General features: G+C 49.0%; 1 long non-coding RNA gene across 1 annotated transcript; it reads right to left on the reverse strand.

Annotated features, from left to right (window-relative positions):
- Positions 1-3739: 3739 nt before the first annotated feature.
- On the reverse strand, positions 3740-11484 carry LOC125283329 (uncharacterized). The gene is made up of 9 exons (XR_007191089.2): positions 11316-11484; positions 10832-11008; positions 9178-9348; positions 7336-7703; positions 6474-6553; positions 5462-5514; positions 4846-5246; positions 4512-4621; positions 3740-3821 (listed from the first exon to the last, which is right to left on the reverse strand). It is a non-coding gene; the product is annotated as an uncharacterized LOC125283329 (long non-coding RNA).
- Positions 11485-13544: the final 2060 nt, after the last annotated feature.

The following is a 13544-nucleotide window of genomic DNA, read 5'->3' on the forward strand; positions in this document are numbered from 1 at the left end:
TGGGAGCCTGCTTCTTCCTCTCCCACTCCCCCTGCTTGTGTTCCCTCTCTCGCTGGCTGTCTCTCTGTCAAATAAATTTGAAAAAGAAGGAAAACTTTTTGAGGAACTTCCATACTGTCTCCAGAGTGGCTGCACCAGCTTGCATTCCCACCAGTGTGTAAGAGGGCACCCCTCTCTCCACATCCTCACCAACATTTGTTGTTCCCCATCTTGTTAATTTTAGCCATTGTAACTGGTTGAAACCCTATGGGATACTGCAAAGGTGGTGCTTAGAGGAAAGTACATAGCCATCCAAGCCTCTCTCAAAAAATTTAGAAAAACCCCAAATGCACAATCTCACAACCAGGTGAGATTTATTCCTGGGACGCAAGGGTGGTTCAACATTCGCAAATCAGCATGAAAGATCACATCAACAAGAAGAGTCAAGAACCATATGATCCTCTCAAATAGATGCGGAAAAAGCATTTGACGAAACACAGCATCATTTCCTGATGAAAACTCTTCAGAGTGTAGGGATAGAGGGTACATTCCTCAATTTATGAAAAACCCACAGCACATACCATTCTCAATGAGGAAAAATGGGGAGCTTTTCCCTTCAGGTCAGGAACATGATGAGCCCCACTCTCACCACTACTGTTCCGCATAGTACTAGAAGTCCTAGCCTCAGCAATCAGAAAAGGCATTCAAATTGGCAAAGAATTCAAACTCTCTTCGCAGGTGACATGTGGAAAACCCGAAAGATTCCACCCCCAAATCGCTAGAACTCATACAGCAACACGGCAGGATACAATATCAGTGCACAGAAATCAGTTCCCTTTCTATATACTAACAATGTGATGGAAGAAAGAGAAATTAGGGAATCGATTCCATTTACAAGAGCACCAAAAACCATAAGATATCTTGGAATTAATCTAGCCAAAGAGGCTCTAGACTCTAGAAATGGAAAAACATCCCCTGCTCATGGATTGGAAGAAAAAACACTGCTAACTTTCAATGCAATCCCTATCAAACTACCATTGACATTTTTCACAGAGCTGCAACAGACAATCCTAAAATTTGTATGTAACCAGAAAGGGCCCCGAATAGCCAGGGGAATGTTGAAAAAGAAAACCAAAGCTGCAGGCACCACAATGCCTGATTTGAAGCTATTATCACAAAGCTGTGATCACCAAGACAGCATGGTACTGGCACAAAAACAGACACATAGATCAATGGAACAGAATAGAAACTCCAGAAATGGCCCCTCAACTCTATGGTCAACTAATCTTCTACAAAGAAGGAAAGAACATCCAGTGGAAAAAAGGCAGTCTCTTCAATTAACGGTGCTGGGAAATTGGACACCTATACCCAGAAGAATGAAACTGGACCCTTTCCTTACCCCATACACAAAAATAGACGCAAAATGGATGCAATACCTCGATGTGAGACAGGAATCCATCAAAATCCTAGAGGAGAACACAGGCAGTATCTTCTTCAATCTTGGATAAAGCAACTTTTTGCAAGACATGTCTCTAAAGGCAAGGGAAACAGAAGCGAAAATGAACTTTTGGGCGTTCATCAAGATAAAAACTTCCGCACAGCACAGGAAACAGTCAAGAAAACTAAAAGGCAACCCACAGAATGGGAGAAGATATTTGCAAATGACATTTCAGATAAAGGGCTGGAATCCAAGATCTATAAGGAATGGGCAGAAGACAGACAAATGGCCAACAGACACATGAAAAAATATTCAACATCACTAGCCCTCAGGGAAATTCAGATCAAAACCAGAATGAGATACCACCTTACACCAGTTAGAATGGCAAAAATTAACAAGGCAGGAAACAACAAATGTTGGAAAGGATGTGGAGAAAGGGGATCCCTCTTACACTGTTGGTGGGAATGCAAGTTGGTACAGCCACTCTGGACAACAGTATGGAGGTTCCTCAAGATGTTAAAAATAGAGCTACCCTGTGACCCAGCAATTGCACTATTGGGTATTTACCACAAAGATACAGATGTAGTGAAAAGAAGGGGCACCTGCACCCCAATGTTCATAGCAGCATTATCCACTGTGGAAGGAGCCAAGATGCCCTTCAACAGATGGATAAAGAAGATGTGGTCCATATATACAATGGAATATTAGCCCTCAGAAAGAACGATTACCCACCATTTGCATCAACATGGATGGAAATGGAGGGTCTGATGCGAAGTGAGATAAGCAGAGAAAGACAATTATATGGTTTCACGCATATGTGGAGTATAAGAGATAGTGCCCAGGACAATAGAAGGTAGGGAAAACCAAATGGGAAGAAATCAGAGAGGGAGACAAACCATATGAGATTCTTGACTCCAGGAAACAAACTGAGGGTCGCAGAAAGGGAGGTGGGTGGAGGGATGGGATAACTGGGTGATGGGCATATGATTTGATGAGCACTGGGTGTTATAATGTTCAACGATTCACCAGTTCAGTGTATCAAAAACCAGTGATGTACTATACCTTGGCTAATTGAATTTAAATAAATTTTTAAAAAGCTCTGTAAATGGTAGGGAGTAGCTTGCATCATTTTTCAGTCTCCAAGTGTCTTCTCACTCTGGACGACATTGTACCGTCCCCCCTCCACCTCTCAAGGATACCGTTATTGACCGATCAGATTGACAGAAAACGAACAAGTAGAACCCCACATTCGGGTAGCAAGACAGATGGGGACATGAGCCCCTCACACATCGCTGGTGAGGAGGCCAAATGTGAGACAGCGTTACAGACGAACTTAATACTGATCAATAGGAAATAAAGTAAATTTAGTAAGAATAATGGATATAGAACCAACCACTAAGGACACATCATAGTCGTAACTGTTTCCGACAAGAAACTTCAACAGGTTCTAACAGTGACAATCGCTAACTCTCCATGAGACACATTGATATTAAAATAGAAAATCTTCATAGTGGAGAAACAGCACAGGTAACACCTTAGCCAAACGAACAGTTCACTTCACTTGTAAAGAGTAAAATAGAGATTATGTGACTCCTGATGAGACGAAGCACACACATCTTGCCAAAAGGGTGGATCTTGAATTTCAGTGAGGAACGATCAGAGACCCCAGACTGAGGGACATTCTACACCATAACTAGACGGTACCCTTTCAAAGCGTCAAGATGCTAGAAACAAGCCCTGTTTCAGCCTAAAGAATTCTAAAGAGACAGAATGGCTACATGCGAGGTGGGATGTGGGGCTGGACCCAGGAACAGCAGAAACAGAACATCAGTGTCAACTGGTGAAATGTGAGGCGTCTTCCGGTGATAGCAGGGAATCCGTATTTAAATGTTGATTTTCTATGATCATAATATAATTCTTATGAAATAGGTTAATATTTGCTCTATCTGGGTATTCAGTTACAAATCTGTGTCTGAATATATTCCAAAAATGTAAAAAAATAAAAAGAAACCTTAGCAAATTACCTTACTGAGGGTGAAATCCACACCCTGAAAAACGAAGCCGTAAGACCTTGCTGGCAATAGACGCAACGTGACTGACGGCGGGTAGAGGCCTCGTTCTACGTTGATTCCAAGAAATACAGGAGTCCTAGCTGAGCGAAGAAACGCACGGGTCAGTCCTATCTGCAGGAAGCACTCCGTACGTGGGGTAGGTGTCAAAGAGAAGAGTCCGCTTGGATTCCGAACTACCCATTGAAGAAATCGGTTGTGGAAAAAGGCCAACAACTTTCACAGAAATCCTTGAGTCATAAGAACACAGCTTCCAGGCCCTTTCGAAAACCTTCTCATAGAGCTAGATGAGAAAAAGCCTCTTTCCGTCCCAAATGGTCAAAAAGAGAGCAGCCCTGGAACGACACAGTTATCCAAAATCAAACCAGAGAGCTACAGGATAATAAACGGCCTCTGACAACTTCTCCACAGAAAAATGCCAAGGAGAAGGGCACAATTTAATAAGTCCTGAATAAAAACTTTTATAAAGCAACGACCTCTATCAATAAAGAATTCAAGTCGGGCATGTAAACAGAAGGGGGAATGAACCACGAGAGACTGTGGACTCTGGGAAACAGAGGGTTTCAGAGGGGAGGGGGTGGGGGATGGGATAGGCTGGTGACGGGTAGTAAGGAGGGCACGTATTGCATGGAGCACCGGGTGTTATATGCAATTAATGAGTCATGGAACTTGACATCAAAAACCAGGGATGTACTGTATGGTGACTAACATAATAAAAAAATATTATAAAAAAAAGTTCAGGGAAAAGATGAGGCCACAGAAAGAACTGAAAAGTACAGAAGTAAAGAATGTATGTTCAGTCATTTAAAATAAGTCCTTCACAGATGGAAAGATTCTTCGAATAAAAATCGAGAAGGACATGAGCTTTGCCTTCCCACTAAGGACATTAAGCAAACGTTAAACAATCACGGATCATAGATTCACTGTTTTTAAAAAAATGCAGACATGAGTTGAATTTCTGACACAGCGCAATTGTTATCATTCCACATTTAAAAATAAAAGGTCTCGACTCCTCTCACCATCACCTTGGGCAAAGCAGTTCGAGTGTTCACGCAAAGTCCTCTGGGCGGGTAATCCTTGCAACAAGCGGTAAGAAGATGTCGTGACCTCTTGGATTCCTGAGGCTATAAATGACCTGAAACAACAAGGATTTTACAAACATGCAGCCTAGACGTTTGTCTCTGTCTCTCTCCTCGGGCTGCGCATTTCCTCCTTTCCCAGACTCGGACTGCGCCTCTGTTCAGAGCAGCTGGGGGTAGAGAACCTGAATCTTGCCCGTCGTCCGTCTGCTCTTCCAGTGCAAGCTCTCCTCCCCCGACAGCACTTCTTTACTTCTGAGGACGGTAGAAGGAGCCTAACCTCAGGCGAGTGTGACTGACTGGTAACGGCCGCCACGCGTCCCCGCATTGAGCGAACATTCTGAGCTGCGCTCTGGGTTCCCAAGACAGTGTCCTCATCGGTCAGTTACGGCGGCGGATGGAGGGGCAGACACGCTGTGCATGTGGGGTGCTTGGTCCACTCCTCATCCTATCAAATGACAGAACTTCCTCAGCATCCTTCGAGGGGCCGAGCACCGACTCACCTTGGAGGTGGACCCGGACGTGGGGCAGATGTCTGCAGTCAGAAGACACGGTCCGTCCTGGTCTCTGAGGACTTCCGGCCAAGAGGTAGACTCGATCCAGGGGGACCTGGCGGAGTTGGGGACAGTACGGCCCCAGTTACGCTCCCCCAGCAGCCCAGCTCAGTCACTCCGTGCGCTCCTGGGTGTGAGACAACGGGGACAGTCATTGTGTGTGTGTTACGTTAACATCGTGAGAGGTTCCCCGAGCTTGTCAGTCTGAGATGGGCCACCATCATCTTGACTATCAGTTCTGTAATATCTGCTCTCGGTCCTCCTCTCCCGCACACTCCACCTCCAGGCGGACAGAGCTTTTAGCTGAAAGAGCCCGGAAAGCTGAAGAATCCAAAATCCTACCTTCACGCCAGGTGCTCCCTGCGCTTTGGTTTTCTCAGTTCAAATTTAGAGCCCTAGAAACAAAAGGAAAAATGAACCATTGGGACCACGTCAAGATAAAAGGCTTCTTTTCACTACATCTGTATCTTTGGGGTAAATCCCTAGTAGTGCAATTGCTGGGTCGTAGGGCAGCTCTGTTCTTCACGTCCTGAGGAGCCTCCGTACTGTTTTCCAGTTCACAGCAGCGATGTCCACAGTAACCAAACTGTGGAAGGGGCTGACATGCCTTCAACAGGGGAATGGATGAAGATGTGGTCCATATATGCAGTGGAGTATTACTCAGCCATCGGAAAGGATGACTACTTACCATTTACATCGACGTGGATGGAACTGGAGGGGATTATGCTAAGGGAAGTAAGTCAAGCAGAGAAGGACAATTATATGCTTTCACTCATGTGGAATTTAAGAAACGAGGGAGAGGATCATAGGGGAAGAAATCAGAGTGGGAGACGAACCGTGAGAAACTCTTGACTCTGGGAAACAAACTGAGGGCTGCGGAAAGGGAGGTGAGTGGGGGATGGGGTAGCGGGTGATGTGATGAGCACTGGGTGTTATACACAACCGATGAATCCTTGAACCCTACATCTGAAAGTAATGATGCACTCTGTTGGCTAATGGATATTAAATTTAGACCCTTAGAATTTTATAAGTGAGTCCCACTTCAGTGCGTAAAACCAGTATCACTTTTGCTCTGTCCTGCTCCTTTTCAAATTTCCGTCTAAGTAGACACAGTATCAGATTAATGCTCTGTCTTCACCTCCTCGTAGCCCTCCCCCTCCCCCCAGCCAACTGCTCTCCAAGCCCACAAGTCCTATACATCTCTCAGACTGGTCCCCTTCTCCTGTTTAATCCACCCCTTTATTTACGAGCTAAATAGAGAAAATTAATACGACCCAGGCCCTGTCTTTAATGGTGTGGTTCTCAGGACAGTTCTTCTTCTTTCCGTATGAGTTCCACGTGTGACCACACTTACCTTAACATAAGCAGCACCTGTACTCCAGACACTGAGGTGCCTTCTCAGTCTTCAGCATCAGACACTTCGGCAATCGTGTCCTGAAAGACGTATCAGAAATTAATGTGAGGGGCGCCTGGTGGCTCAGTTAAGCATCTGCCTTCTGCTCGGGTCATGATCCCGGGATCCTGGGATCGAGTCCTGCGTCCAGGTCCCTGCTCAGTGGAGAGTCTGCTTCTCCCTCTGCCCCCTCTAAAAATAAAATCTTTTTAAAAAGTGTGACAATACTGCAGTGTTTTATTTTTGATTGATCTGATTACTGTAATATCCAGCAGTTGCCATGATGTAAATTCAGGAAGGTCATTCTGTCATTTGAAAACAATTGGAGTTTTAAACTTACGTTCTTGAGGAAACTTTTACAAATTAAATAATACTTATAGAAAATCCCTATTTTTCATCATTTGGTAAAATATTAACTTTCTTAGTGATTTCATCCATTTCCTGCGAGGATTGAACTCCATGAAGCATATAAAGCCCTCAAAACAGTTCTTTATACGTTTCAAGTTCTAGGCAGGGGTCACCTGTTATTTATTACCAGACAATATCACACAATATCATGACCACTATTATCTCCCGGCTGCTGCAGAAACGTATTTCCTCATGAAATGCGCACGGGCCGCCGAAGAACAGCCTCCCCTCAAGCACACAGACCAGCCCACGCTTGCGCGAACCCCGAACCCCCCGCGCGTGCACGCTCCTCCTACCTGCGCGAACCCCCGCGCGCGCACGCTCCTCCTACCTGCGCGAACCCCGAACCCCCGCGCGCGCACGCTCCTCCTACCTGCGCGAACCCCGAACCCCCGCGCGCGCACGCTCCTCCTACCTGGTCCGAGCAGCTCGGGGTGACGGCGTCGTCGTGTCTCACCAAGCCCTCGCCCCGGGCAGAGCAGCAGGGCTCCGCACTGGGGTAACGGGAGCGTGCTGGGATCCGCTCCAACGAGGGTGGACCAGACATCTCAACGCAGCCCTGGGTTTCAGTGAAGCTCCCGGACTGCTGGCTTCACGTCTTGAATTTGGGTGGAATGATCCCTTTAAATTGGCCGTAGAAGCTGCCAGAACGGCTGAGCTCAGCAGCTGACACAGGTAAAGCGCCGTGTTTGGCGCGCAGAGCCGCTCGTCCCTCCGGAGTGGGAGCTGAGGAGGAGGAATCTGGCAGCCGGCCGAGCGCGCAGACCCGGCCGAGCTTGGAACCTGGGCGGAGAGACCCCCGGAGGAGTAAACAGCGGGCGGCACCGGACTAAGGGCAGCGGACAGCACCTGACGGAGGAGACCGAGGGTCTTCCGGCAGAGGACACACTGGTCGCTGCAAGCCAGACCCCCTGGCACGTCTCTGCAGCCTGGGAGCACCGGCAGAGTCCCTCTGACGCCCCCGCTGCCCTGTCTCCTCCCGGCCCCCTCGCAGCACAGCTCGGGGGAGTAAGAGCAGCCCCGGTCCGAACGGCCGACCGCTGCCTCCTGGAAAAAGGGGTTCTGGGACATCTGGCTTCAGCCCTGCGCCGCCGAGAGAGAGAAAGTTGCTCCCACCCCAGCTTGTGACGAGAAAGAGCTGTACAAACCTCCGACTGCAGAGAGCTGGGGCTGCACACTAGACAGCTAGCCCCAAACCGAAGGGGGCTCGCGGAGGGGAAGAAGGGGGTCCGCAGGCACGAGAGCTGGGGCTGCACACTAGACAGCTAGCCCCAAACCGAAGCGGGCTCGCGGAGGGGAAGAAGGGGGTCCGCAGGCACTCACTGGGGCGCACCCCGGGGCGCCTGCTGCAGGAGCTCGGCTAGAACAGCGCACGAGCCTGTGACGGCAGAGCGCACAGACGGGCGGGGTGGTGGGAAAACCCTGGGGGGGGGGGGAGTGGAAAAATGACGTCTACACCGCCTTCAGGCTGCTTCTCCACAAAACGCACCAGACGCCCATCGCTCTCACGGAGGGAGCCCCAAGAACTGTCCTTCGTGGGACACCCTGGGGACGGACACAGCAGGCCTGCGGGAGGCGCGCCCGGTCGGAGAGGGAGTCTCGGAGACCCCAGTGTAGACGCGGTTGGGGCTCCCAGCTGCCTCTCACTGAGCGCCCCTCAGCAGCCCCTCCCCCTCCAGATGGCCCGGAGCCGGGTTAGCAGGGCCGAGGGGGACATGCGCTGCGGGAAGCCTCTCGCGCCAGGTTTCCAGGGGCGCCGCCTGTGGCCGGTGGACAGGCAGCCGCAGCGGCACCTGTGCTCGGCGAGAACAGGGACTGGGCTCCTGCGATGTTCGCTTCCTTTCGCTTTCCTTTGAACCGTAATGCTCCATCACAAGAAAAATCATCCCCTCCTTTCCTAGCTCAACTGAGGAAAAAGAAAACCCTTTAATCTTGGGGAAAGGGGCACCGCTACTGACCCGGGGGGCGTCGGTGCCCATCCCCCGCTCCACAAACACCGCCGGAATTCACCGCCAGCAGGTCTGTTAGAGAAAAACACGTTTCATGACCTGTGTTCAAGATGGTAAAGCAGGATTTCATCAGGAGCATGGCGGGGGGGGGGGGGGCACTGGATGGGAGTTCACAGTGGGGGGGAGAGAGCGATCTGAACCCTGCTTCAACACGAGCAAGTGGGTATTTGCAGCGGGGGACGGGGGGCAGTAGGTAGAAATTACTGAGGGGAGAGACCTGCGGTAAGAGGGGGTCTGGCTACACCTACCAGATCAGATCCTTGTGGAAGGCAGGAAGGTCGATCAGACGTCACCTGGAAGATGGGGGGTAAGTACCCCATCAGGTTATGGAGGTGAGCAGATATCCAGCATGCGGGTTCTTGCTGAATCTAGGTTTTACAAGGACGTGCACAGAAGGGTACAGGAGAAGGTTCAGGAACCTGAAAAGGTCAAGCAGAGAATCTTTGTCAGCCCCCCTCTTGTTCAAGGAAAAAAGATTCTTTCCTTTGAAAAATACAGCCCAGTTTCTCATTCGGTTGTCTTCTTAAGGACCAGCTGAACCGTCTGGTGGGACTTGGTAGAGACGATATTTGCGGGATGATACTAACAGGCGTTGTTAAAGAGGGGAGTTTTTAGGACCATAAAAGATGAATAGAAACCAAGTTTCTGAGTCCACAGGGCAGCCAGTGAGATTTGTAAACAAGCGTGACACATCTTCAAATGTGCAGCGGGGAGGGCAGTGGCCATCTGAAGAATGTTCCTGGTTTGCGCTTAGAGTGTCTCTTGATGGCGTCAGGCACCAGATGAACTTTCTGAGCGGCTCATACAGTGAGCAGCAGGAAGCTGCCAGGTGTCACTGTGGTCCTAAGTTTCCTTTTACGTTTATATTAAGTTGTTTACCTTCAGCTTCAGGAAAAGAACAGCTTTTGTTCTCATGATTGTAAGACAAAAAGGAAAAAGAGACCTTAAAAAGTCAGACCTGAAAAACAGGGTCTCAGCTCTGGTTTGGCCTGAAAAGTGCATTAGTTCTCAGGATAGACTTGCAGCTGGATATTGGGGAAAACTCGAATTCGAGATTCCGTAAGGACTGGCAGAATGCTCCAGACAGAACCCACAGGCAGGCATTACTGCTTTCCATTAAAACAAAAAACAAAAAACGACAAAGCAAAAAAACCCAAACCAAACCACAACAAAACCTCTCTACGAATACTCATTTCCATCAAAGATAATCAATGTTCGTCTACTTTGTTTGCAAAATCAGCCTGATTTCAGAAAACTGATTATTTACATAAGTGCAGCAAGAAGAGTGATCAGATAGGGCTTTTTTTTTTTTTTTTTGGAGTTTGCTCTGCTGCAAGTTTTCATAGCAATCTCAGATTGGATATTTGTTTTTTTAAGATTTTATTCATCTGAGAGAGAGAGAAAGAGAGAGAGAAAGCAGAGTAGGGGGAGGGGCAGAGGGAGAAGCTTGCTCCCCGCTGAGCAGGGATCCTGACCCAATCCCAGGACCCTGGGATCATGACTGAGCAAAGGCAGACGCCTAATCGACTGAGCCACCCAGGCGCCCCCCTCAGATTGGATTTTTTTTTTTTTTAAGATTTTATTTATTTATTCGACAGAGATAGAGACAGCCAGCGAGAGAGGGAACACAAGCAGGGGGAGTGGGAGAGGAAGAAGCAGGCTCATAGCAGAGGAGCCTGATGCGGGGCTTGATCCCATAACGCCGGGATCACGCCCTGAGCCGAAGGCAGACGCTTAACCGCTGTGCCACCCAGGCGCCCCTCAGATTGGATTTTTAAAAGCCTCTCGAGGCCGGGAAGCCAAGCCGAGAATCTGCCATGGGGCCTTACCTGCAACACCTATAGATTGGGGTGAACTCCTCTCTTCTCAAGGTCTCCAGATATCCCGAGGTTCCTTACTGACCCGTAAGGCGGGGAGCCCCATACACCGGGCAGAGGCTGGTTTCTCCAAGCAGGACTTTGATCCTTAAAGTCCGCTTTGGTTCCTTCTAGTTGTCTGGCCGTATCGGGCTCAATGCACGTCATCCTCAAACATGAAACTCCAGTCACGGCCTCGGGGCTTTAACCAACTGGTCTCCAACTGTGTCCGGTTCCAAGGAGAAGAGAAGAGATTTTTATTGAACTTACGCAAATAACTATGTTGCCATGAAAATGAGAACACGCACTCACAGTTTCCAAATTCTGGGGGGATCAGGTAGGGAGAAAAGATAAATTAGTGTAAACAGATGTGACGCATTTATCAAACTGCTCTAAGTTATAGATAGCTTAAAAGAGAAGTTTTTTTTTTTAAATCTGGAAATCAAAACAGGAAATAGCCAGCAGTGTTTCAAACAGAAAGTCATAAAAGTCATAATCATCCTCATCCGTCCCATGGAACGGAATCCTACCTGCTCGATCTGGGGTTAGCAGTTATTTTGAATCCGTCGGCTTCTTCGTTAGTTCCGCGAGTTCTCAGTCCCCTGGCTGGGTCTCGAAGTTGTTCAAGCGATGCCAGCACGGAGCCTACTTTCCTGGAACCAGCTGGAACCATGCTTTCGGAAAAGAATCCGAGTAAAACAATCTGTGGAAGACAGGAGATGCAAATGGCCAAGATGGAAGATCCAAAGAGAGTTCGTCTGACGAGGAGACTTAGCTGTTTCTGTGACGTACAGCAGTTTAACGTCGTGCCCCCCAAGCCTCATCAGCTGAACACATCTCTTTGACGGGGCGAGGGACACAAATCCTTCGAGCCTTGGTGGGAGTTTTCCACTCGCTTATCCAACTCACACTTGCCTGGAGTCAGCCCCCATGCGAGTCCTTTCCAAATCACCCCACAGCACACACCCGCTCCTGGTGGTCGAGCCTCCGCTCCCGCTGACACTCGGTGCCAGCGGCTGACTGCAGGCCCAGGGGACAGTTGGCCCTGTCTGAGGATACTTTCAGCTGTCACAACCAGAGGAAGGGTTGCCGCTACTGGCATCTGGCGGGTAAGAGGCGGGGGTGCTGCTCAACGCCCCACAAGGCACGTCCTCCCACAACAAAGAAAGATCTTGTCACGAGGGTCAATCTACTGACGCTGAGAACCTTGATCTAGATCCCAGGTGAAAGCCGAGAGCCTCTTCATAACGGACCCCCAAATTCGCGGACCTATTCCCCAAGCCCGGATCTAGCTCAGAAAACTACAGTCCAGTGGTTTCTTTTTGCCTTTGCGGTGCCAAGCCCCGAAACCAGAACGTTCAGAAGTGCAGGAATGGGCTTTGCAGAGAGACCGACCACAGTGCCTGACACGGACACTTGTCCACAGGGTCAAGCCTGGATTCCTCCGTACGGAGGAGACAGATCTCTCCAGGCATCCGCAGCTTGCAGACAATCAATTCACCTTCTGGTCTTAGGGGCCCTGACAACGCATAGAGACCTTGTCCCCCATCCTAGAGACCCTTGTCTCGACCACTTCCAGGACGACCCGGCACTAGACGAGCACACGCTGTTTTCTACTGAGCACCGTGGGCTCCCGGATTTCCTCTGCTGTGACCTCCCGTCTGCAGCCCCAGTGATGGTGGAGGAGGCTTTTCCCAAACTGTATCAGCTGTAAATGTACGTAGCGGTTAAGAGCAGATACGACTTTGAATCTGCTTCTCTCCCTACCCTGGCGAGCGAGACAGCTGACAGACGAGGTCAGTTCTGGTTTTGCCTGAAAAGTACATTGAAGTTCTCAGGACAGGACTGGAATTTTCCCAATGCATCACTCCATAACGACAGGCCTTGGACACGTGACCTACTCTCTGTGCTTCAATTTTGTCAGTCTTAACATGGGAACACATCACGTACCTCATTCATCGGTGAGTTTCCATACATAGTAGGTCCATAAAAACATCCTGTGCCCCCCCCACCAGCTGGTTTTACTGAAAGCACCACGGTGGGGGGAAGCTTTGAACCCACACAGGGGAGCCTGACTTCCTGTCCCTTGAACGTGCGGCACAATCTTGGACGGGATATTTAACTCGGCTTAGCCTCAACCTCATTGTCAATGAGCTGCTCGTAATATTTCTTCCTTGAAATGCTGTAATATACCTTTGATTCCATTATGTGATATGTGCACACAGCTTTAAAATAATCTCACATTTTAAAAATCAGTAATGAAGGGAGGGAAAACTGGGAAGAAATCAGAGAGGGAGACAAACCATGAGAGACTCCGGACTCCGGGAACCAAACGGAGGTTACAGAAGGGAGGGGGTGGGGGTGGGGTAGCCGGGCGGTGGGTAGTAAGGAGGGCACGTGTTGTGGTGAGCACTGGGTGTCATTTGTAACTAATGGATCACTGAACACTACCTCACAAACCAATGATGTATTATATGGTGGCCAACTGAGCACAGTAAAAAAATCAGTAATGAAACAGCAGACGTGAACACTACAGACCGAATGGACCTAACAAATCTAGAGCTTTTTTAAAACTTTAAATTAGCCAACATATAGCACGTTAGTTTCAGATGTAAAGCTCGATAATTCCTTAGTTGTAACACTCAGCGCTCATCACATCACGTGCCCTCCTTAAAGCCCATCACCCAGTCACCCCATCCTCCCACCCACCTCCCCCCAGCAACCCTCGGTTTGTTCCCCATAGTTAAGAGTTTCTCATT

Source organism: Ursus arctos, unplaced genomic scaffold (genome assembly GCF_023065955.2).
Source record: "Ursus arctos isolate Adak ecotype North America unplaced genomic scaffold, UrsArc2.0 scaffold_19, whole genome shotgun sequence".
Taxonomy (NCBI): domain Eukaryota; kingdom Metazoa; phylum Chordata; class Mammalia; order Carnivora; family Ursidae; genus Ursus; species Ursus arctos.